We start from the raw sequence: 26,894 nt of genomic DNA on the forward strand, positions 1-26,894 counted from the left end.
TTCTCCCATACTGTAGGATGTCTTTTCATTCTACTGATGGTGTCCTTTTCTGTACAGAAGCTTTTTGGTTTGATGTAGTCTCACTTGTTCATTTTTGCTTCTGTTTCTCTTGCCTGAGGAGATATGTTCATGAAAAAGTTCCTCATGTTTATATTCAATAGAGTTTTGCCTATGTTTTCTTCTAAGAGTTTTATGTTTTTTGACTTACATACAGAACCAGCTCTTGGTTTCATTAATTCTTTCTATTGTTTTATTCTTCTCTATTTTATTTATTTCTGCTCTGATCTTTATTATGTCCCTCCACCTGCTGACTTTGGGCCTCATTTGTTCTTCTTTTTCCAGTTTTATTAATTGTGAATTTAGACTGTTCATTTGGGATTGTTATTCCTTCTTCAGATAGGCCTGAATTGCTGTATACTTTCCTTTTAGGTCTGCCTTTGCTGCATCCCACAGAAGTTGGGGAGTTGAGCTGTTGTTTTTATTAGATTCCATATGTTGCTTGATCTTTGTTTTAATTTGGTCATTGATCCATTGATTATTTAGGAGTATGTTGTTAAGCCTCCATGTGTTTGTGACCCTTTTTGTTTTCTTTGTACAATTTATTTCTAGTTTCATACCTTTGTGATCTGAGAAGTTGGTTGGTACAATTTCAATCTTTCTGAATTTGTTGAGTATCTTTTTCTGGCCTAATATGTGATCTATTCTGGAAAATGTTCTGTGTGCACTTGAGAAGAATGCATATCCTGCTGCTTTTGGGTGGCGTGTTCTATAGATGTCTGTTAGGTCCATCTGTTCTAATGTGTTGTTCAGTACCTCTGTGTCCTTACTTATTTTCTGTCTGGTGAATCTGTCCTTTGGATTGAGTGGTGTGTTGAAGTCTCCTAAAATGAATGCATTGCTTTCTATTTTCTCCTTTAATTCTGTTAATATTTGTTTCACATATGTCAGTCCTCCTGTGTTGGGTGCATAGATATTTATAATGGTTATATCCTCTTGTTAGACTGACCCCTTTATCATTATATAATGTCCTTCTTTGTTCTTTCTTTGTTTTGAAGTCTATTTTATCTGTTAAAAGCATTTCAATTCCTGCTTTTTCCTTATTGTTTGCATGAAACATCTTTTCCATCTGCTTCCTTTTAGTCTGTGTATGTCTTTGGTTTTGTAGTGAGTCTCTTGTAGGCAGCATATAAATGTCTCTTGCTTTTTTATTCATTCTGTAACTCTATCTTTCGATTATTGCATTCAGTCCATTTACATTTAGGGTGATTATAGATAGATATGTACTTATTGCCATTGCAGGCTTTGGATTTGTGGTTACCAAAAGTTCAAGGGCAGCTTCTTTACTATCTAGCAGTCTACCTTAACTCACTCATTATGCTATTATAAACACAGTCTGAAGATTCTTTTTTCTCTCCCTTCTTTTTCTTCCTCCTCCACTCTTTATTGTTAGGTGTTATATTCTGTACTCTTTGTGTATCCTTTGACTGACTTTGTGGGTAGCTGATTTAATTTTGCATTTGCTTAGTATTTACTTGGTCTGCTTACTTTTGATGGGTTTTCCTTTGTAGGTGATGTTTTTTCTCTCTCCGGCTGCTTTTAATACTCTGTCCTTCTTCTTGATCTCTGTCATTTTAATTATTATATGTCTTGGTGTTGTCCTCCTTGAGTCCCTTGTGTTGAGAGATCTGTGGACTTCCATGGTCTGAGAGACTATTGCCCTCCCTATATTGGGGAAGTTTTCAGCAATTATTTCTTCAAAGACACTTTCTCTCCCTTTTTCTCTCTCTTCTTCTTCTCTTTGAAGATTATTATAATGAGATTATTGTTCTATTTGGAAGAGTCACACAGTTCTCTTAATATTCTTTAATTCCTAGAGATCCTCTTTTCTCTCTGTGCCTCAGCTTCTTTGTATTCATGTTCTCTAATTTCTACTCCATTTACCATCTCCTCTACCTCATCTATTCTGCTTTTACATCCATCCCTCCATTGTCTGTTTGATTTCAGCTACGGTATTTTTTAAGGTGTCTATCTCCCACCTGAATTCTTAGGGTAAATTCCTAGGAGTGGAATTCCTAGGTCAAATGTTATTTCTATTTTGAGTTTTTTGAGGAGTTTTCCACATTGCTTTCCACAATGGTTGAACTAATTTACATTCCCACCAGTGTAGGAGGGTTCCCCTTTCTCCACATCCTGGCCAATGTTTGTTGTTTGTCTTTTGGATGGTGGCCATCCTAACTGGTGTGAGGTGATATCTCATTGTGGTTTTAATTTGCATTTCTCTGATGATTAGTGATGTGGAGCATCTTTTCATGTGCCTGTTGGCCATCTGAATTTCTTCTTTGGAGAAATGTCTATTAACCCCCCCACCCATTATTTGCTTTTTATTTGTTAAGGTGCCTGAGCTCTTTATATAGTTTGGGTGTCAATCCCTTATCAGATATGTCATTTATGAATACATTCTCCCATACTGCAGGATGTCTTCTTGTTCTATGATGGTAACCTTTTCTGTACAGAAGCTTTTTAGTTTGATATAGTCCCACTTGTTCATTTTTGCTTTTGTTTCCCTTGCCCATGGAGGGAAACTTTATTTTGGATCCTCATGAAGAATTTACTCATGTTTATGTCCAAGAGATTTTTGCCTATATTTTTTTCTAAGAGTTTTATGGTTTCATGACTTACATTCAGGTCTTTGATTCATTTTGAGTTTATTTTTGTGTACGGGGTTAGACAATAATCCAGTTTCATTCTCTTAGAAGAAGGTAATGTTTTTATTAAAACTGCCACATCAGTTGAGAAATTGGGGATCAACAGAGGTGAGGCTTAGAACCTCACCCCCCCGTTCTGAGAGAAATCTTCTGCATACGTGGATGTTTTATTGCCCTTGTCTAGCTTGGATTAACACATAGTCTACAGGCACACACCTGATCATCTACATTTGCTCTCTTACAACACTAAACTATGTTTTCTACCTTTATCTTGTATCTACCTACCACTTCAGCATTTTATTAAAAATAATAATATTAAAGAGAGAAATGTGGTATCCACATATAAATCAAGTATAAAAATCAAATGAGTATTCATATTTGAACTGACTGTTTATAGTTCATAATGCATGAGCAAAACCGAAGGTTTCTGTGATGGCTGCCCTTGTACTGTTCACCATGTAAGATCTTATTCACTATGTAAGAATTTGTTCTCCATTTAAGAACTTGTTTGTTATGCCTCAGAAGATTGGAGACTGACGAAAATTAGGCTTGGGGTGGATTAATGATTGTGCATTGAGCATTGACTCCCCTATACAGAATTTTATTGTTGTTAACAACCATTTGATCAATAAATATGAGAGATGCCCTCACAAAAAAAAAAAAAAAAAGTATACACTTCCTATGGTAAAATAATAAGTAACCGGGATGTAATGAATATACTCAAGATATTGTAACAGCTTGGTGTGGTGATAGCTGGTACCTAGAATTGTCATGTATATAAATGTTGAATCACTATGTTGTACACCTGAAACTAATGTAATGTAATACTGTGTGTCAACTACCCTTCAATAAAAAAATTATTATCTATAAAAAAAAAAACAAAAAACTGCCAGCCTGAAATGTGAAGAATCTGTATTGCATCCTTTTATTGAGTTGGGTATAAGATTATGTAAGAAAATTCAGTCTATCAAAGTATTTTGTTTCATATATCACATAGCTGTGTTTTACTTTAATAAATATATAGAATAACTTCTCTAAACAGATGAGACATATAGATCTATGAGGTAAGCAGAACTAGAAGGGAGAGTCAGTACTATAAAATGGGCATACCTCGTTACTTAATCTCAGCTTCTTTGAAGTTACTTTCTGTCTTTATTTCTTTTGCTGAAGTTAAGTTGACTTCAGAAGAGAATCAATTGCCTGACACAGTATATCCCAGTGAAAGTGATTTTCTTAATAATTTTTGTGAACATTGTTCAATTCAAATTGCATTATATTCAAGAGTTTAATTTTTTAAACTCTTCTTTAAAAAAAGTTTTTAATCTTGGGTTATTTGGGTAGGTTAGCTGAAGGAAGTAGCTTAGTGTTGGTGGACCTTCAGCTAAATATTCAATTTGAGAAATGGAAGTATTGAATAAAAATATGTGGATAGGCAGGAAGCCAGGGTTTCATGGATCTAAGAAGCTTTAATATTCCTTTAGCATTTATGAAACAAATACTGTTCCCTGGATGACTAAATGCTAGTGTTACACTTGAAAAGTTATCACAAAACATCAGTATGTAGAGGATATTCCTTATTGGTAAATACATTGTATTATGGTAGAAGCTGAGAGAACTGGTATCAGATTAGGATTATAAACTTGTCAAAGAAGGGATTTGGGATGGAATCATTTGACAAATGGTAGAGAAAACATGAAAATTCCAGGTCATCCAGAGTTTTCAGACCCCTTATATTGTGGCTGTGTATTCCTTAAATGACAGGGAAACACTCCAACTCCCAATACCTTAAATCTTTCTTACACAGGTTAATAGACTTTTCCCAAGGTTTGAGTTCTCATTCTCTAGACTGCCTGCATCACATTTCTTCTCATTTGAGATAGATGGACAAAGCATCTCCAGCATCGGGAAAGAGGCTGTAGAGTCATTTTTATCCACATGAATGTTGTCCACTTACTTCTGCCCTGTTTACAGACTTGAGCTTTCTGTTATTTTGCTGAAAATAAGACCTTGTCACTGAAAGTAAGAGAGGACAATGAGAAGGTAAAGAAGCAGGGATTTGTTCTGAGGATCATAAGTGTTAATCTGCTGTTAAGCTGGTTACTATCTTAGTAAAAACAACTATCAGTCAGCATTGGAAGGAAGGTGAGTTTTCTTAATTTCTTGTAAAAGTAATAAGGAAATGAGGGAAGTGCCAAAATAGAAACTGATCAGTAAGAGAAGGAAAAGAAAAGAAAGAAAGCCCTTTTAAATCTGATGCTTCTTTTTTTTAAGGTTTAGGCATTGTACGACAATGAAAAAAGTGAAATAAAATCAGATCTATGACTCCTATATAATGTGTGTTTAAATCTGCTTTACTAATTGTAGTAGTAACATCCTTGACTTTTTCTTTTCTGTTTTCCTCTAATGTAATCTTATACTCTCGGTCAAAAACAACAATAGGAACTGAGTGGTTTGAAGGAATTCTTTATTAACTTAATGATATATTGAGCTCCCACTGAGCACATGCCACTGTTGAATGAACTAAAGTCAACTCCAGCCTGTGTTTCAGCCCAGGAGCTTTTTTTTGTCCTATTACCTATGATTGTAAAGTGTTTTGGATTTTTGGTCAGAATTCATACTTTAATTTTATTGCCTGAAATTCTCCCCACAACTCCCACTTTCCAACTTTCAGTATTTTTAATTTATTACTTATGTGTCAATAGTACAGTGTGATTTTTCTGTTTTCTGTAACTTACTGGAAATATTAAATAATATTTATGTCATTTCAGAAACTTATTTCAGTTTGTTAGGGCAGCATGTATTTACATATTTATGGTTTGTATGACTTGAACAGTTCTAATTCAAATAATTGACAGTTATTTCAGTAAAATAGTTATAATAAGCTTGAAAGTTTTTTTACTAAAATTATGTGTCTTATGAACAGTGAGATATGTCCAGTTGAACCTTTTTTCTAAGTTTAAATGTCATCAAAGTCATTTACTTCCAGTAATTTTTTAATAAGTAAAGAAAATTTTTAATATATTTAAAAGTCTTCAGCTTTTAGCATATAAGAAATTTTGTTTTAGTTACTTCACGAGAAATTCAAAAGGGCATTTAGATAGGTGTGTCACTTTCCACCACCTGCCTTGTATATAATTATTTTCACATGGCAAATAGCTGTTATAATTGGTATCAGCCCATGCTTTTGCTTACACATTTTAATTTTCAATCTGTCTTTGGCATCTGGGAATATCAGTCATTCAAAAGCATATTTACTGCAGAGGCAGAGCCAAGATGGCGGCGTGAGTAGGACAGTGGGAATCTCCTCCCAAAAACATATATATTTTTGAAAATGCAACAAATACAACTATCCCTAAAAGAGAGACCAGAAGACACAGGACAACAGCCAGACTACATCTACACCTGCAAGAACCCAGCGCCTGGTGAAAGGGGTAAGATACAAGTCGCAGCCTGGTGGGACCCGAGGCCCCTCACCCCAGCTCCCATTGGGAGGAGAGGAGTTGGAGCAGGGAGGGAGAGGAAGCCCAGGACTGCTAAACACCCAGCCCTAGCCATCCACACCAGAGCACAGACACACAGTGCATGTGTGGGGTGCTGGAAACTAGGGAAGCAGGACAGTAAGACCTGTGAGTGGGTCCTGCAGCTGGTGCCCCTGGAACAAAGAAAAGCGAGTGCTTTCTGAAAGTCTTAAAGGGACAGGGACCACACAGCTGGACGGAAGCATCCGGGTCACAGTCCAGCAGCTGGAAATTAAAGGGAACTCCGGGCGCACTAACCGCCTGGGCAAAAGCTCTGAGACCGCTCATGGAGGTAAACAGCCAAACAGACCCCCATCCATTACCCCTCCAGGGCCCCGCCATAGCAGAGGAGCAGCCTGAGGCTCTCAGCAAGGGAGCTTCCTCCATACTGGCCGGGCAAGATACAGAGACCCAATCTAGACGCAATTGCCCAACACATGCCACTAGGGATCGCAGTTGTCCCAGTAAAAAAAGGCCAGGAGCAAGTGGAAAGAGTCTTGACTCTCCCAGCTGACGGACGAGTCAATAGCATGCCACTGAACCTATCAACAAGAAAAGGCAAAAAAATTTGATCCAGACAAGACTAACCCAGACAGCTTCGACATCTTCTACATCTTCCCCTGAGAAGGAACCTGGGGAGATAGATTTAACCAATCTTCCTGAAAAAGAATTCAAAACAAAAGTCATAACCATGCTGATGGACTTGCAGAGAAATATGCAAGAACTAAGGAGGGAGAATACAGAAATAAAACAATCTCTGGAAGGACTTCAAAGCAGAATGGACTCGATGCAAGAGACCATTAATGGACTAGAAAACAGAGAACAGGAATGCAGAGAAGCTGATGCAGAGAGAGATAAAAGGATCTCCAGGAATGAAAGAATTTTAAGAGAACTGTGTGACCAATTGAAACAGAACAATATCCGCATTATAGGGGTACCAGAAGATGAAGAGAGAGAAAAAGGGATAGAAAGTGTCCTTGAAGAAATAATTGCTGAAAACTTCCCCAAACTAGGGAAGGAAATGGCCTCTCAGACCACAGAGGTACACAGAACTTCCATGACAAGGGATCAAAGGACAGCAACACCAAGACACATAATAATTAAAATGGCAAAGATCAAAGACAAGGACAAAGTATTAAAGGCAGCCAGAGAGAAAAAAAAAGGTCACCTACAAAGGAAAACCCATCAGGCTATCATCAGACTTCTCAACAGAAACCTTACAGGCCAGAAGAGAATGGCATGATATACTTAATGCAATGAAACAGAAGGGCCTCGAACCAAGACAACTGTATCCAGTACGATTATCATTTAAATATGAAGGAGGGATTAAACAATTCCCAGATAAGCAAAAGTTGAGGGAATTTGCCTCCCACAAACCACCTCTAAAGGGCATCTTACAGGGACTGCTCTAGATGGGAGTACTCCTAAAAAGAGCACAGAACAAAACACGCAACATATGAAGAAAGGAGGAGGAGGAATGAGAAGGGAGAGAAATAAAGAATCATCAGACCATGTTTATAATAGCTCAATAAGTGAGTTAAGTTAGACAGTAAGATAGTAAAGATGCTAACCGTGAACCTTTGATAACCACAAACTTAAAGCCTGCAATAGCGATAAGTACATACCTTTCAATAATCACCCTAAATGTAAATGGACTGAATGCACCAATCAAAAGACACAGAGTAATAGAATGGATAAAAAAGCAAGACCCATCCATATGCTGCTTACAAGAGACTCACCTCAAACCCAAAGACATGCACAGACTTAAAGTCAAGGGATGGAAAAAGATATTTCATGCAAACAACAGAGAGAAAAAAGCAGGTGTTGCAATACTAGTATCAGACAAAATAGACTTCAAAGTAAAGTAACAAAAGATAAGGACATTACATAATGATAAAGGGCTCAGTCCAACAAGAGGATATAACCATTATAAATATATATGCACCCAATACAGGAGCACCAACATATGTGAAACAAATACTAACAGAATTAAAGGAGGAAATAGAATGCAATGCATTCATTTTAGGAGACTTTAACACATCACTCACTCCAAAGGACAGATTCACCAGACAGAAAATAAGTAAGGACACAGGGGCACTGAACAACACACTAGAACAGATGGACCTAATAGACATCTACAGAACACTACATCCAAAAGCAACAGGATACACATTCTTCTCAAGTGCACATGGAACATTCTCCATAATAGACTACATAGTAGGCCACAAAAAGAGCCTCAGTAAATTCCAAAAGATTGAAATCCTACCAACCAACTTTTCAGACCACAAAGGCATAAAACTAGAAATAAATTGTACAAAGAAAGCAAAAAGGCTCATAAACACATGGAGGCTTAACAACATGCTCCTAAATAATCAATGGATCAATGACAAAATTAAAATGGAGATCCAGCAATATATGGAAACAAATGACAACAACAACACAAAGCCCCAACGACCGTGGGATACAGCAAAAGCAGTCTTAAGAGGAAAGTATATAGCAATCCAGGCATATTTAAAGAAGGAAGAACAATCCCAAATGAATGGTCTAATGTCAGAATTATAGAAATTGGAAAAAGATGAACAAATGAGGCCTAAGGTCAGCAGAAGGAGGGACATAATAAAGATCAGAGAAGAAATAAATAAAATTGAGAAGAATAAAACAATAGCAAAAATCAATGAAACCAAGAACTGGTTCTTTGAGAAAATAAACAAAATAGATAAGCCTCTAGCCAGACTTATTAAGAGGAAAAGAGAGTCAACACACATCAACAGAATCAGAAACAAGAAAGGAAAAATCACGACGGACCCCACAGAAATACAAAGAATAGTTAGAGAGTACTATGAAAACCTATATGCTAACAAGCTGGGAAACCTAGGAGAAATGGACAACTTCCTAGAAAAATACAACCTTCCAAGACTGACCAAGGAAGAAACAGAAAATCTAAGCAGACCAATTACCAGCAACAAAATTGAAGCGGTAATCAAAAAACTACCCAAGAACAAAACCCCCGGGCCAGATGGATTTACCTCGGAATTTTATCAGACATATAGAGAAGATATAATTCCCGTTCTCCTTAAAGTTTTCCAAAAAATAGAAGAGGAGGGAATACTCCCAAACTCATTCTATGAAGCCAACATCACCCTAATACCAAAACCAGGCAAAGACCCCACCAAAAAAGAAAACTACAGACCAATATCCCTGATGAATGTAGATGCAAAAATACTCAACAAAATCTTAGCAAACCGAATTCAAAAATACATCAGAAGTATCATACACCATGACCAAGTGGGATTCATCCCAGGGATGCAAGGATGGTACAACATTCAAAAATCCATCAACATCATCCACCATATCAACAAAAAGAAGGACAAAAACCACATGATCATCTCCATAGATGCTGAAAAAGCATTCGACAAAATTCAACATCCATTCATGATAAAAACTCTCAGCAAAATGGTAATAGAGGGCAAGTACCTCAACATAATAAAGGCTATCTATGATAAATCCACAGCCAACATCATACTGAACAGCGAGAAGCTGAAAGCTTTTCCTCTGAGATCAGGAACAAGACAGGGATGCCCACTCTCCCCACTGTTATTCAACATAGTACTGGAGGTCCTAGCCACGGCAATTAGACAAAAGAAAGAAATACAAGGAATCCAGATTGATAAAGAAGAAGTTAAACTGTCACTATTTGCAGATGACATGATATTCTACATAAAAAATCCTAAAGACTCCACTCTGAAACTACTAGAGCTAATATCGGAATTCAGCAAAGTTGCAGGATACCAAATTAACACACAGAAATCTGTGGCTTTCCTATACACTAACAATAAACTAATAGAAAGAGAAATCAGGAAGACAATTTATTTCACAATAGCATCAAAAAGAATAAAATATCTAGGAATAAACCTAACCAAGGAAGTGAAAGACCTAAACCCTGAAAACTATAAGATAGTCTTAAGAGAAATTAAAGAGGTCACTAACAAATGGAAACTCATCCCATGCTCATGGCTAGGAAGAATTAATATTGTCAAAATGGCCATCCTGCCGAAAGCAATATAAAGATTCAATGCAATCCCTATCAAACTACCAACAGCATTCTTCAATGAACTGGAACAAATAATTCAAAAATTCATATGGAACCACCAAAGACCCCGAATAGCCAAAGCAATCCTGAGAAGGAAGAATAAAGTGGGCGGGATCTCACTCCCCAACTTCAAGCTCTACTACAAAGCCACAGTAATCAAGACAATTTGGTACTGGCACAAGAACAGAGCCACAGACCAGTGGAACAGAATAGAGACTCCAAACATTAACCCAAACATATATGGTCAACTAATATTTGATAAAGGCGCCATGGACATACAATGGGAAATGACAGTCTCTTCAGCAGATGGTGCTGGCAAAACTGGACAGCTGCATGTAAGAAAATGGATCACTGTCTAACCCCATACACAAAAGTAAATTCGAAATGGATCAAAGACTTGAACATAAGTCATGAAACCATAAAACTCTTAGAAAAATACATAGGCAAAAATCTCTTAGACATAAACATGAGTGACCTCTTCTTGAACATATCTCCCTGGGCAAGGGAAACAAAAGCAAAACTGAACAATTGGGACTATATCAAGCTGAAAACCTTCTGTACAGCAAAGGACACCATCAATAGAACAAAAATGTATCCTACAGTATGGGAGAATATATTCATAAATGGCAGATCCGATAAAGGGTTGATATCCAAAATATATAAAGAGCTCACACACCTCAACAAACAAAAAGCAAATAATCCAATTAAAAATGGGCAGAGGAGCTGAATAGACAGTTCTCTAAAGAAGAAATTCAGATGGCCAACAGACACATGAAAAGATGCTCCACATCGCTTCTCATCAGAGAAATGCAAATTAAAACCACAATGAGGTATCATCTCACACCAGTAAGGATGGCTTCCATCCAAAAGACAAACAACAACAAATGTTGGCGAGGTTGTGAAGAAAGGGGGACCCTCCTACACTGCTGGTGGGAATGTAAATTAGTTCAACCATTGTGGAAAGCAGTATGGAGGTTCCTCAAAAAGCTCAAAACAGAAATACCATTTGACCCAGGAATTCCACTTCTAGGAATTTACCCTAAGAATGCAGCACTCAAGTTTGAAAAAGACAGATGCACCCCTATGTTTATTGCTGCACTATTTACAATAGCCAAATTATGAAAGCAACCTAAATGTCCATCAGTAGATGAATGGATAAAGAAGATGTGGTATATATACACAATGGAATATTACTCAGCCATAAGAAAAAAACAAATCCTACCATTTGCAACAACATGGATGGAGCTAGAGGGTGTTATGCTCAGTGAAATAAGCCAGGCGGAGAAAGACAAGTACCAAATGATTTCACTCATATGTGTAGTATAAGAACAAAAGAAAACTGAAGGAACAAAACAGCACCAGAAGCACAGAACCCAAGAATGGACTAACAGTTACTGAAGGGAAAGGGACTGGGGAGGATGGGTGGGAAGAGAGGGATAAGCATGGGAAAAAAGAAAGGGGGCACTACGATTAACATGTATAGTGTGGCGGGGGGTATGGGGAGGGCTGTGCAACACAGAGAAGACAAGTAGTGATTTTACAGCATCTTACTATGTTGATGGATAGTGACTGTGAACGGGAATGTTTGGGGGGACTTGGTGGAGGCGGGTGCTTAGTAAACATAATGTCCTTCATGTAATTGTAGATTAATGATACCAGAATAAAATTAATTTTATAGAAGCATATTTACTGCATACTTAACCTGTCTTAAGTAGTCAGCACGAGAATATCTTTTATCTTTGTGTCTCCAGTAGATAGCAAACCTTGTTCTTAGTAGGTGTTCAGTAACTGCAGTGATTGAAGAGGAAAAAAGTCTTTTATTCAATTTGAAATTTCAATGATTGCTATTCAATTGGTATAAAGTTTCAGCTGTAGAAGAAAGTCTTTTGTACAATTTGTAATTTCAATGATTGCTATTCAATTGTTATAAAGTTTCAGCTATAGAAGATGAATAAGTTCTAGAGATCTACTATACAACATTATGCCTATAGTTAACAGTACTGTATTATGCACTTAAGAATTTTGGTAGGAATAGAATAACTATTCATATAGAATATAGACTGTCTGTCTTCTGATAAAAAAATCAAACTTACCCATTCCTAAGAAACCTCTGATTATCTCCTTTATCCTTCTATCATACATCCCCATTATCCAACAACTGGAATTAATCTTATGAATGTTTTGCTTTGCTAGGGTTTGATTTTTTAATTATTTTCTGTTCACTGAAATGTTGATTTTTCTATCAGCATTTGTAACCAATGGACAATTATTTACTTTCTCTTATTTGGTTATAGTTAACTGGCTTGTTTGTAGATAATAAAATAATTCTTAGTTCTCACCATTCTCCAGGAGATCTATATAATATGACAACAGTATTTAAAATGTTAGTGTAACTTTTACTGTTGAACATCAATTACATATTTTGGCCTATCCAACAAATGCTTTTAATTTGTGTACTTCAGATTTTTAGTATCTTCAAAATTGTGAGATTCACTGGACTAAGGATTTGTATTACATTGTTCTACAGTAGAAATCAAAAGATACCTGTTTCACACTTAAGCTTTGTACAGATTTTTTCTTTTCTGTTCAGAAAACAATTAAATAGTATTTCCTTAAGGACATAATATGTTCATTTTTGTTAATAAAAAGATAAGAAGGTAGAAAATATTAGAAGTGTTCTAAGTGACATGTTAGGAAACTAAATCTCTTGCTTGAATATCAGCAAGTTCCTAGAAAAAGTAAATACAACAAAATTAAACCACCTAGTAATTGTTCACTTCATCTAATACAGTTCCTTAAAGAAAACATGTCAGACTCTCTGAGAATGTCTGAGTGATGGTTTCCTCACCTACCACAACAAACCTAAAAATAAATTCATAATCCATTTAAAAAAATTAGAAGAAATTAGAAAAGGGAGTGCTTGTAAATGTAACTGCATCAAGATCCTTTTATCCATTAAGTCTTTGTCTTGGCATAAATTGGGTGCTACTCCTGTATATACATATATATGTACCATGTTGCTCAGCACACTGTAATAATCACCCCTACATATTTTCCATTATTCTCTATACTCCATGAGAACAGGGTTGTAGCTTTATCTCAGAGCCTGGCAGTGCCTGACATACAGTTGGGTTAGTAATCTATGACATGTTGTATTTTTAATTTTTCTTTCTTGAGGTTTAAGTTACTAAAATAATGTATGTTTATTTAAATAAAATCTGTATTTTGTAGTAGTGATATCTTCTTCATTTTAAAAATTAGTTTCTCACTTTGTATTTGACTTTTATTAAAGAAATATATGCACAGAGTTAAATGATCAAATGAAACAGAAGGTTTATTATAATGAAAAATAGTAGTTGTTTGCTTTACACTATCCCACTACCCAGTCCAGCTAAATAGAAACCACAAATTTCTGGTATTTAAATGATAAGCTTATTGCTATTTCTTGATTTATCAACTTTTGCCATTAATTTTGAGTAATGAAAATGGAGAGAGAAGAGCATGTAAATAAAAATTGAAATAAAATCTAAGCTAAAAATATGCTACAATAGAGTTCAGTGAAGTATGTTTTCAGTCCATAAAGTATAGGTGGTCATTTTAGGTCTTCCAAACGATTTTTAAGAGTAACTGTATTGTTTCTATTCCCATTACCAGTAAATATATGAGTGGTTATTGTTCTGCATTCTTGTCAACATGGGGTAGAATACAGCAGCCAAATTTAAGGTATTCTGATGACGTAAATGGGGTATCTCTTTGGGTTTTTAATTTTTATCTTTTGTACCTAGTGATTTCGAGCATTTTAAACTATACTTGGTAGCCATTTTGGTTTCCTCTCTGAGAAACTGCCTTTTTGGTTTCTCTGTTCATTTTTCTATTAGTTTCCTCTGTGTGTGTATTCTATTATTAATTCCTTGTTGGTTTTAGGTCTTCTCTCAGTTTATCTATGAAATGCATCCATGGTATCCTTCACTGAAAAATTCTCATTTTGATTTAGCCATCAATTTTATGCTGTATTATTAATGATTTTTAGGCACTTTCTCAGAATTGTTTTTTTGCTTCTAGGCCTCAAATTTAATCACTTAAATTTTTTCTATTAGCTTTGAAAAGGTGTCTTTGATATTTAAAACCTTTAATCTCATTGAAATTCACATTTGTATACAATATAAAAAACTGTTTATGTTTTGTCATATTCTGAGACTGTATTTTCCTACTCCATACAATGAGTCAACACCAACCTTTTCTTTTACTCTGTGATATTACCCTTACCATATATAAAGCTCTTATGGATATGTGGGTCTATTTCTGAATTCTATATCCCCGTGTCTATACTTGGCTTTATAGCATATCCTAATATTTGGTAGGGTGGGTTCCTTCTCTTTTACCCTTCATTTTTGAATTTTACTTTTGATAGTAATACACCTTTTATCGCATATACTTTTAAAAATGTTTTTGTAGATTTTCTTTAAATATCTAGAATTTATAGATTAATTTAGGAAAAATGAATACTCATGAATAGGGAAAGGAAAAATCAAAACCAATCGGGAATTAAGAAATAATTTAGATAAACTCATTTTAGTAAGAAGTATGTTTCATTTGGTAGCAGATAGTGGGAAAAAATAATTATGGAAGAAATTAATACAAGGCAAGTCGAAAGTGGAGCCTACTCATGTGCAAAATTTTATCATTAAGAGGAATATGAAAAACAGAAATAATAGAGAATGCTAGAATGTGGAGAACAGGCATTTGAATTACTTTAAGTTTTATGACTTTGAGTTACCTTAATTCTCAACTAAACAGTGATGAACTAAAAGAATGGTTTCAAGCTACACTTTGCAGAATGCCTAAGGCTTTATGGAACACTTCCAAGGTATTTGGGGGAAAGAATAGTGGTGCCATTGAGTATTCTGATTTAACCAGAATTTATCTCTTTAATTAATTGACCCTGACTAAAATGTCATTCGAAGAAAGGCTTTTTAGCCACAAGTGTTTGGAAATTATTTAAGTAACTAAGATGTTTAAAAGCTCAACAAAGATGGCAGACATTGCTAATTGAATATAGCACTTTTGCTGCAGATTCAGTCTCCATACAGCTTTCTATGTAGTTGCTACCAATAAATCAGAATTGATGTATGAGTCAAAAACCATTTACTGTCTGTATACTACTGAGTATAACTTTATTGGATAATCAGAACACTTATTTTAACCTAGGAGAAGTATGGGCTAAATATTTCAGATTAAAGAAGGAAGGGATTAAGAGAGTGGGTAAATAGGAAATGGTTCTATAAAATATAAATTCAAATAAATGTTCAAGTGATAACCCTTACATTGTGATTATGAGGAGAAAATGCTTACTGCCAATTTGTTAATTGTGGAAAAGTCTACAAAGCTCATTAAGTATGTGTTGAAGAGGCAATTGAAATCAGTCATGTCTTCAGTTGGAAATGTTCAGACATAAATAATTTTATTTTATAAATTGTAAAATTTAATCACCAAACATTTAAAACTGCCAAATCAGTTCAGGAGTGGAAATTAAAATCTGCATCTCTTGGAAATGCATCTCATGCTGTCTCCATGGTTCTTGCTTTGTACCAAACAATGGATTTAAACTTCTCTTAATTAAAATGTAGAAAAATATTTCCATATGTATTTGAAGTTTCACAAAGCAATGAATACATTAACAGTTATCCTAATTTAAAGTTAAATATGTTTTATGTTCTATGAAGTCACTGAACTAATTGTGACACAAATTCACAGTTAATTTTCAAAGCACTGACAATTTTTTGTCTCTATTAACAGGGCTACTCTAATGTGATACTGGGACTGAGTTTATCTTGGACTCCTTATCAAGGTTGACCTGAAAGTCTTGTGGAAGATCTGGAAGAAATAAGTAAGGGGTCTTTTAGTAATATTCTCTTTTGTTCATTGTATTGATTTCTGTATTTTTAATGTTTATTTGATTCTTCAATGGTCTGGTTAAGTATCTTTGCCCATAACTTAAAAAAGGTTATCAGTGACCCATAGAGACATCTTAAATAGGGCAATAGGAATATTTACCACTCTCTCTTCCCTTGGGCTTCCCATTTCACTCCTTGCTGTTTTTCTATTCCTATTAAACTTATTCTTGTTTATTTTGAAAATTAACATAAATGTATGTGGAATGTTTTAAAATATTGAAATGAAATGATTATGCAAGAAAAATACTTGAATATTTTCTGTTACCATTATGCTGGCCTTTTATATTGATGTTTTCTGTATTATTTTGTTAGGATTCAGTTGATATTGAGATTTTGGGGGAAATCTAAAAATGTCAGAATATAAAGAGAATAACATACTACTTACTAGTAATCTTTTTTTTTTCTTATGAATTTTCCTGTGAACATTTTGAGACCCATCAAATCAGTTGTGTGGAAAGCACTCATTTTCTTTTTAATGTGACACTTCCCTAAATATAGTGGTAGTTTTTCTTGATATTTACAATGTCAAATTAGAAACTTTAAATCTATTATTTGGTATAAAGCAAGGACCATGGAGACAACATGAGAGGCATTTCCAAGAGATGCAAATTTTATTTCCCATTCTTACTCAATATACAATGTTTCTGTAAAGTTAGTTTTTCAGTGTCAGTATTGAACTATGGTATCAGTCAAGCAGTATGTCCTAAGTGGCCAAATCTATAATAAAGTAATTATAAAAACAAAACTAAAAGAAATTGAATGTGAAGAGTTTACATTATTTCTCTCTCTAGTCTCTACCCACAAAGAGAGGGGAACCATGGTGCCCTGGCTTCTTCAGAATTCTTTTTTTTGTGCTCACTCCACCCCAGAATTCGTTATCAAGAGGGCTTACCCTAAGTGTAGAGCAGGCCTCAGATCCTTACTGTTCAGCATTGCTCTTACCATTTCTAAAGCTTTCTTCAAATAGAGGCATCATATCTTCACTGAGAGATTTTTGTCGGTGTATCTGAATTACACAGTCAAATATTTCTCAGTTATTTTATCTACTGTTTTGCCTGTTGACTTTTTCTTGTTTTGTATCAACTGTATCATTTCATCAGATGTACAAACAAAATGATTCAACATTTATTTAGCACTTAAGACTTCTGAAACACTGGCAACTTTTTACTTCATTTTAGTCTTTCGTTGAAACTCATTAATTTTACTCTCTCATTGCTTATGATCTAAGGCTGACATTATTATCTCTTGTTCAGTTAAGTGGAGAAACTAAAAGCTAATTTAAATGATTTGGAAAAAGGAATGTAGCTTGTGATTTTTAAGCTAACTATAAACAAATAGGTATTATTAGAACTCATATTTGCTAATGCCCAACATTTTTACTCTGGATTATGTAATTTGTGTTTACTATAGACAATGGTTATGTTTATATATTTATATAATAAAAGGCAAAGTTTTTAATATTTAAATTATCATTTTTTGAGTAATAAGACATTTGTTTTAATACTGATTTTAGACTTATAAGCAAGAGTTATCTGACATTGAACATAACAGAACTATGAAAGAATAATTTTTTTTATTTTTTATTTTTTTTAGGAGAGCAAGGCACAGGCTTTTATTTAGAGATAAAGTGAAAGGGCAGAGCTCCTGGCTCATGCCAGGAGGGGACAAGAGAGTCTGGGGTGGTGCATTGTCTAGGGCTTTTATAGGCAATTGACAATTTTTGAGAACATGAAAAAAGGCTTAGGGGTGTGGACTTGTTAAGTAGTCCATGAATATTAAAAATTAACACAGGAAATTTACTGCTCTGATGATTTTTCCCTGAGATACTAGCATCTTGGTCTGGGAGCATATTAAACAAGGCCGCCTGCTCAGCCCCCAAGATGGGCTGAGGTATTGTTTGCTTAAGAGTAAGTTAAGAATCTTACTTCTTAAACTTCCTGAGTGTTAAAATGCAATCTTATCTTTAAGGTGGAATCCTTCTTGCCTTTTACTATGTTGTTTATGTCTGGGCTTACTTGCTAAATTAGTTGCCCAGTTTACAAAATCACCTCATCAGATCTGATGGAGGAAAGACAGCACATAGACCTGGGTCTTTTATTTATTTATTTATTTTATTTATTTATTTTTTTGAGACGGCGTCTCTCATATTTATTGATCAAATTGTAGTTAACAACAATAAAATTCTGTGTAGGGGACTCAATGCACATTCGTTAATCAACCCCAAGCCTAATTCTCAAGTCTCCAATCTTCTGAAGCATAATGAACAAGTTCTTACATGGTGAACAAATTCTTACATAGTGATAAGTTCTTACATGGTGAACAGTGCAAGGGCAGTCATCACAGAAGCTTTCGGTTTTGATCACGCATTATGAACTATAAACAATCAGGTCAAATATGAATATTCGTTTGATTTTTATACTTGACTTATATGTGAATCCCACATTTCTCCCTTATTATTATTATTATTTTAATAAAATGCTGAAGTGGTAGGTAGATGCAAGATAAAGGTAGAAAACATAGTTTAGTGCTGTAAGAGGGCATAGGTAGATGATCAGGTGTGTGCCTATAGACTAAGTATTAATCCAAGCTAGACAAGGGCAACAAAACATCCACGGATGCAGAAGATTTCTCTCAAAACAGGGGGGGTGAGGTTCTAAGCCTCACCTCTGTTGATCCCCAATTTCTCACCTAATGCTCCCCCTGCGACTGTGCCTGTCTTAGGTTGTTCCTCCCTTGAGGAATCTTACCCATCTCTGGCTAACCAGTCATCTTCCAGAGCCATACAGGGAAATGTAAAGTTGGTAAGTGAGAGAGAAGCAATATTGTTTGAAAAGGTTAGCTTTTTACTTCTTTGCAGATTTATGCCCCTGAGGCTTCTATGCCTAGCATTTGTCTTGAGGTATCTTTACCACTTGGAAAAATTATGATACTCGGTAATTTCGATATGAGGCATGAATTCTACTTAAGGGTTGTAATTAGGAAGGAAGAAGAAAAGCTATAGAAGTAGCAGATGGAAGAAAACATGGGAAGATCGATTATTTCTTTGACATATCTTCTTGCAGAGTAACATAAGCATGTATAGGTTTTAAACTACCAATTAAATTGTGTACACACATTAACATAATAGGAATACATCTACATAACCAAAGCAGACCTACAATTACCAGCCATCTCCAGTGAAACCAAAAAAACCAGTTAGGCACCCTAGGCATTTGTGAAAACTTATCAATGATATGATGAATATTGTATAACTGAATTTGAATAGTTCGAGAAAAATCAGACAAATTAAAACAACACATTCCTGGGAACTGTTCACATCCCATATGTTCTTTTAACAGTAGATAGTCTATAGTCGCAAAATTTTGGAGCGCTGCAACTTGCACTTCTCCTAATTCTTGGTTGAGTTCTGACAGTATAGATCCAGTCAAATTTGTTGTTTTACTGTATGCACAGGCCAGCTTAGATATCTCCTTCTTCATTCCAATGGCAAGTCCAGGAACTGGTGGGATGAATGCAGCTACAACTGCAATAGCACCAGGATCTTTGTTGAAGTTTTTTGATGATCATCTTCTGGAATGACTCTTCCAGAGAATGTTGATGTTGGAAGTTCTTCTTCATATCGTATCTTAATTCTTTGGGTAGCCAAATTAGGCTTTGATCCTCTGTCTAAACACAAACAAACGCTTTGCCCACACTTTGATATGCCCTGTATACCATTGTGAAGAACTTAGTAGAGATCACCACACAGAAACTGCTTTTTTTTTTTTTTTAAGAGAAAGGAATATTATCAGAAAAATGTATTTCCATAGCTGATCATCTGACACCCTTTAAATGATCAAAATTAAGGATATTTAAACCATGCATTAATCATTGATTTACAGTTAGTTTTATCCTATCAGGGAGTAATCCCCCTTTTCTTTCTTTCTTTTTTTTTTTTTGTTATCATTAATCTACAATTACATGAAGAATATTATGTTTACTAGGCTCTCCCCTGTACCAGGTTCCCCCCACAAACCCCTTTACAGTCACTGTCCATCAGCATAGCAAAATGTTGTAGAATCACTACTTGTCTTCTCTGTGTTTTACAGCCCTCCCCTTTCTCTCACCCCCCCATTATGCATGCTAATCATAATACCCCCTTTCTACTTCCCCCCCTTATCCCTCCTACCCACCCATCCTCCCCACTCCCTTTCCCTTTAGTACCTGTTAGTCCATTGTTGGGTTCTGTGATTCTCCTGCTGTTTTGTTCCTTTCAGTTTTTCCTTTGTTCCTCTACTCCACAGATGAGTGAAATCATTTGGTATTTCTCTTTCTCCGCTTGGCTTATTTCACTGAGCATAATACCCTTTAGCTCCATCCATGTTGTTGCAAATGGTAGGATTTGTTTTCTTCTTATGGCTGAGTAATATTCCATTGTGTATATGTACCACATCTTCTTTATCCATTCATCTACTGATGGACACTTAGGTTGCTTCCATATTTTGGCTATTGTAAAAAGTGCTGCGATAAACATAGGGGTACATCTGTCTTTTTCAAACTTGAGTGCTGCGTTCTTAGGGTAAATTCCTAGGAGTGGAATTCCTGGGTCAAATGGTAAGTCTATTTTGAGCATTTTGAGGAACCTCCATACTGCTTTCCACAATGGTTGAACTAATTTACGTTTCCACCAGCAGTATAGGAGGGTTCCCCTTTCTCCACAACCTTGCCAACATTTGTTGTTGTCTTTTGGATGGTAGCCATCCTTACTGGTGTGAGGTGATACTTCATTGTGGTTTTAATTTGCATTTCTCTGATAATTAGCGATGTGGAGCATCTTTTCATGTGTCTGTTGGCCACCTGTATTTCTTTTTTGTAGAACTGTCTGTTCAGTTCCTCTGCCCATTTTTTAATTGGATTATTTGTTTTTTGTTTGTTGAGGTGGGTGAGCTCTTATATATATTTTGGACGTCAAGCCTTTATCGGATCTGTCATTTACCAATATATTCTCCCATACTATAGAGTACCTTTTTGTTCTATTGATGGTGTCTTTTGCTGTACAGAAGCTTTTCAGCTTAATATAGTCCCACTTGTTCATTTTTGCTGTTGTTTTCCTTGCCTGGGGGAGATATGTTCAAGAAGAGGTCACTCATGTTTATGTCAAAGAGGTTTTTGCCTATGTTTTTTCCTAAGAGTTTTATGGTTTCATGACTTACATTCAGGTCTTTGATCCATTTTGAATTTACTTTTGTGTATGGGGTTAGACAATGGTCCAGTTTCATTCTCCTACATGTAGCTGTCCAGTTTTGCCAGCACCACGTGTTGAAGAGACTGTCATTTCGCCATTGTATGTCCATGGCTCCTTTATCCAATATTAATTGACCAATGTTTGGGTTAATGTCTGCAGTCTCTAATCTGTTCCACTGGTCTGTGGCTCTGTTCTTGTGCCAGTAACAAATTGTCTTGATTACTATGGCTTTGTAGTAGAGCTTGAAGTTGGGGAGTGAGATCCCCCCTACTTTATTCTTCTTTCTCAGGATTGCTTTGGCTATTCGGGGCGTTTGGTGTTTCCATATGAATTTTTGAGCTGTTTGTTCCAGTTCATTGAAGAATGTTGCTGGTAATTTGATAGGGATTGCATCAAATCTGTATAATGCTTTGGGCAGGATGGCCATTTTGACGATATTAATTCTTCCTAGCCACGAGCTTGGGATGGGTTTCCATTTGTTAGTATCCTCTTTAATTTCTCTTAAGAGTGTCTTATAGTTTTCAGGGTATAGGTCTTTTACTTCCTTGGTTAGGTTTATTCCTAGGTATTTTATTCTTTTTGATGCAATTGTGAATGGAGTTGTTTTCCTGATTTCTCTTTCTATTGGTTCATTGTTAGTATATAGGAAAGCCACAGATTTCTGTGTGTTAATTTTGTATCCTGCAACTTTGCTATATTCCAATATCAGTTTTAGAAGTTTTGGAGTGGAGTCTTTGGGGATTTTTATGTACAACATCTTGTCATCTGCAAATAGTGACAGTTTAACTTCTTCTTTACCAATCTGGATTCCTTGTATTTCTTTGTTTTGTCTGATTGCTGTGGCTAGGACCTCCAGTACTATGTTAAATAACAGTGGGGAGAGTGGGAATCCCTGTCTTTTTCCCAATCTCAGAGGAAAACCTTTCAGCTTCTCGCTGTTCAGTACAATGTTGGCTGTGGGTTTATCATATATGGCCTTTATTATGTTGAGGTACTTGTCCTCTATACCCATTTTCCTGAGAGTTTTTATGATGAATGGATGTTGAATTTTGTCAAATGCTTTTTCAGCATCTATGGAGATGATCATGTGGTTTTTGTCTTTCTTTTTGTTGATGTGGTGGATGATGTTGATGGATTTTCAAATGTTGTACCATCCTTGCATCCCTGGGATGAATCCCACTTGGTCATGGTGCATGATCCTTTTTATATATTTTTGAATTCTGTTTGCTAATATTTTGTTGAGTATTTTTGCATCTACGTTCATCAGGGATATTGGTCTGTAGTTTTCTTATTTGGTCGGGTCTTTGCCTGGTTTTAGTATTAGGGTGATGATTTTGGCTTCATAGAATGAGTTTGGGAGTATTCCCTCCTCTTCTATTTTTTGGAAAACTTTAAGGAGAATGGGTATTATGTCTTCTCTGTATGTCTGATAAAATTCCGAGGTAAATCCGTCCGGCCCTGGGATTTTGTTCTTGGGTAGTTTTTTGATTACTGTTTCAATTTCTTTGCTCGTAATTGTTTTGTTTAACTTTTGTGTTTTTTCCTTGGTCAGTTTTGGAAGGTTGTATTTTTCTAGGAAGTTGTCCATTTCTTCTTGGTTTTCCAGCTTGTTGGCATATAGGTTTTCATAGTAGTCTTTAATAATTCTTTGTATTTCTGTAGAGTCTGTCATGATTTTTCCGTTCTCATTTCTGATTCTGTTGATTTGTGTTGATTCTCTTTTTCTCTTAGTAAGTTTGGCTAGAGGCTTATCTATTTTGTTTATTTTCTCAAAGAACCAGCTCTTGGTTTCATTGATTTTTGCTATTGTTTTATTCTTCTCAATTTTGTTTATTCCTTCTCTGATCTTTATTATGTCCCTCCTTCTGCTGACTTTAGGCCTCATTTGTTCTTCTTTTTCCAGTTTCGATAATTGTGATGTTAGACTATTCATTTGGGATTGTTCTTCCTTCTTCATGTGTGCCTGGATTGCTGTATACTTTCCTCTTAAGACTGCTGTCGCTGTGTCCTACAGATGTTGGGGCTTTGTGTTGTTGTTGTCATTTGTTTCCATATGTTCCTTGATCTCTATTTTAATTTGTTCATTGATCCATTGATTATTTAGGAGCATGTTGTTAAGCCTCCATGTGTTTGTGAGCCTTTTTGTTTTCTTTGTAGAATTTATTTCTAGTTTTATACCTTTGTGGTCTGAAAAGCTGGTTGGTAGAATTTCAGTATTTTGGAATTTACTGAGGCTCTTTTTGTGGGCTAGTATATGGTCTATTCTGGAGAATGTTCCATGTGCACTTGAGAATAATGTGTATCCTGTTGCTTTTGGATGTAGAGTTCTATAGATGTCTATTAGGTCCATCTATTCTACTGTGTTGTTCAGTGCCTCCGTGTCCTTACTTATTTTCTGCCCGGTAGATCTATCCTTTGGGGTGAGTGGTGTGTTGAAGTCTCCTAAAATGAATGCATTGCAGTCTATTTCCTCCTTTAATTCCGTTAGTATTTGTTTAACATATGTTGGTGCTCCTGTGTTGGGTTCATATATATTTAGCATGGTTATATCCTCTTGTTGGACTGAGCTCTTTACCATTATGTAGTGTCCTTCTTTATCTCTTGTTTCTTTCTTTGTTTTGAAGTCTATTTTGTCTGATATTAGTACTGAAACCCCTGCTTTCTTCTCGCTGTTGTTTGCCTGAAATATGTTTTTCCATCCTTGACTTTTAGTCTGTGCATGTCTTTGGGTTTGAGGTGACTTTCTTGTAAGCAGCATATAGATGGGTCTTGCTTTTTTATCCGTTCTATTACTCTGTGTCTTTTGATTGATGCATTCAGTCCATTTACATTTAGGGTGACCATTGAAAGATATGTACTTATTGCCATTGCAGGCTTTAAATTCATGGTTGCCAAAGGTTCAAGGTTAGCCTCTTTAGTATCTTACTGCCTAACTTAGCTCGCTTATTGAGCTGTTATATACACTGTCTGGAGATTCTTTTCTTCTCTCCCTTCTTATTCCTCCTCCTCCATTCTTCATATGTTGTGTGTTTTGTTCTGTGCTCTTTTTAGGAGTGCTCCCATCTAGAGCGGTCCCTGTAAGATGCCCTGTAGAGGTGGTTTGTGGGAGACAAATTCCCTCAACTTTTGCTTGTCTGGGAATTGTTTGATCCCTCCTTCATATTTGAATGATAGTCGTGCTGGATACAGTATCGTTTGTTCAAGACCCTTCTGTTTCATTGCATTAAATATATCATGCCATTCTCTTCTGGCCTGTAAGGTTTCTGTTGAGAAGTCTGATGATAGCCTGATGGGTTTTCCTTTACAGGTGACCTTTTTCTTTCTAGGTGCCTTTAAAACTCTGAAAGAATAATTTTTATAAAATTATCTTTTTCTCAGAAAAGTATCATAGTTGTTTGAAGTTAGTCCTCAAAACTGCTTCAGGAAACTTGCTAATTAGACTTTTTAAAAGTATTTTTTACTTTATATATAAAGAAGAGATGTGGGCAGCATTCCAGCACCTGCCCAGGCCCCACATACACTCAGGGACTGTGCTCCTCGGAGAAGATGGCGCCGGAATGCTGGCTCTTCAGGAGACAAGACATGTGACCATTAACCTCTGTGAAAGTCCTGGGCATTTTGAAACATGCTGTTTCTTCATTCTTGGATACCCAGCAAAGGAGCTCCTTCAAACAATTAACCCAGTAGTTATAATAGTAATGCTCACCATTTGTTACACTTGTGGTAAGTACCTTGCCATTTATCATCTTATTTTATCCCAAACAGTGTCCTATAAGGTAGATGGTTCCATCCTTTAATTCCATTTCCCAAATAAAGAAACTGAAGCTCAAAAAAAAAAAAAAGAGGCTGGACCTCTCTAGACAAGGCAGCCTTGCGAGTCAGGGGCCCAGACTGAAGCCCTCCAAGTCCTCCTCCTCTGCCCCAAAGCCCGAGAAGCTGATGGGCTGGCAGGCCAGGCTGCGTAGGTTCACAAGGCAGGCGGTCTGTGTAGTACTGAAGTCTGGGACGCCACCAAGAGCACCCTTTGGCCCTCAGGGCCTTGGAAGTTTCTGGAGCCAAAGCTGGGGGTGTTACCACAGAAGTAGACATGAGGGCATTCCAGGAGGATGAATGGGTCGATTTTGTAGAATGGGTAACAACCTAGAGTGTCGGGGGCTGTGGGGCTGAGGTGGCGGACTCGCTGGGTCCACTCCAGGATTTCCACGTGATCCTCCATGCTGCTGTACCAGAAAATGCCCCTCACGTTCTGTCCCGACGTGCCCAGGAATCTGACTCCATCGATGGTGGCCTAGTAGGGGTTGGTAACCAGCTGCAGCATGGAGTAGGCAGTGGCCAGTGGGAACATGCAAGGGTGTAGTGGCTGCTGGGCGAGTGTGTAATTGGTCGGGTCAAATTCGCCTGACATCACGTCCACGGGCACTGAGGCGCTCAGCTCCAGGAGGACCTCGAAGAGCAACCATATATTGGTGGAAATAATGCCAATGGTTCATCTCAATAGAAAAGTGTATTCTGAGAAAACATTTTTTCCTTAGAGCTGGAGGTACTAGGTAAAAGAAGAATAAAATGATGGAGAGGCAAAGATCTTGGAGTCACGTAGATACAGTTTTGCATCCCTGCAGCCAATGGTTAGCTTTTTAAAATCAACCTTGGCTAATTTCCTGAAGTCTTTGGATTTAAGATTTCAAACCATAAAATGAGGCATAGATATAACTTTATTGGAATATTACAAAAACTTAGCACTTGGTATATAGCTATTTTCAAGAAATATCCTTTCTCCTTCCTTGACATTCCTCTGTTCCTTTTCCCCACCAAATCACTAAAGTGAACATTTGGTTGAGTCTTTCTATTTGAAAACAATTTGTTTAATTTTATCTTCTTTTTACCTCTCAGAGAGGTTAACAACCCACCACAGGGTATACTCCTAAAATGGGAACAAAATTGTTGTTTCATGTAACTCACAACTGAGAGTGTTTGTATACATAGGCAAATGGGTAGTTGGGTGAGTATGTATGTATGTGTTTTATTTCATAATATTCATGATTGTTTTCAAAGTTTCCATTGTAAGATTATTAAATCCAAGTAAAATATGTATATTATTTCAATGGAGTAGAATAAATTTCATTCACATACTTATAGAAAATTGCTTCGTTTCATAAATACTTACTAAAAATTGGTATTATATCTTACACAATATTTGCTCTAATTTTCAAATTATTGCCAAATAAATGAACTGTGCTGGAAGGTGATTAGGCTGAGTTGGGGCTGGGTTAGTGATTCAGATACATGGTCCGCTGACATTCCTTGGCAAGAGGAACAGAGTGAACAAGACTACACCTAAAGGGGCTATAGAGTGTAGCAAATACAAGCTTGGAAATCAGATTGCCTAGATTTGAATTACTGTTC

General features: G+C 36.2%; 1 protein-coding gene across 10 annotated transcripts in view; it reads left to right on the forward strand.

Moving 5' to 3' along the window:
• Window positions 1-26,894, forward strand: part of FOXP2 (forkhead box P2) — a 585,514-nt gene that overhangs the window by 159,641 nt on the left and 398,979 nt on the right. For all 10 annotated transcript variants that reach the window (XM_057504682.1, XM_057504685.1, XM_057504683.1 and 7 more), the window contains one exon: window positions 16,110-16,200. The gene's annotated coding sequence lies outside the window, so the exon portion shown is untranslated. The remainder of the gene's footprint in view (window positions 1-16,109; window positions 16,201-26,894) is intronic.

Source organism: Manis pentadactyla, chromosome 7 (assembly GCF_030020395.1).
Source record: "Manis pentadactyla isolate mManPen7 chromosome 7, mManPen7.hap1, whole genome shotgun sequence".
Taxonomy (NCBI): domain Eukaryota; kingdom Metazoa; phylum Chordata; class Mammalia; order Pholidota; family Manidae; genus Manis; species Manis pentadactyla.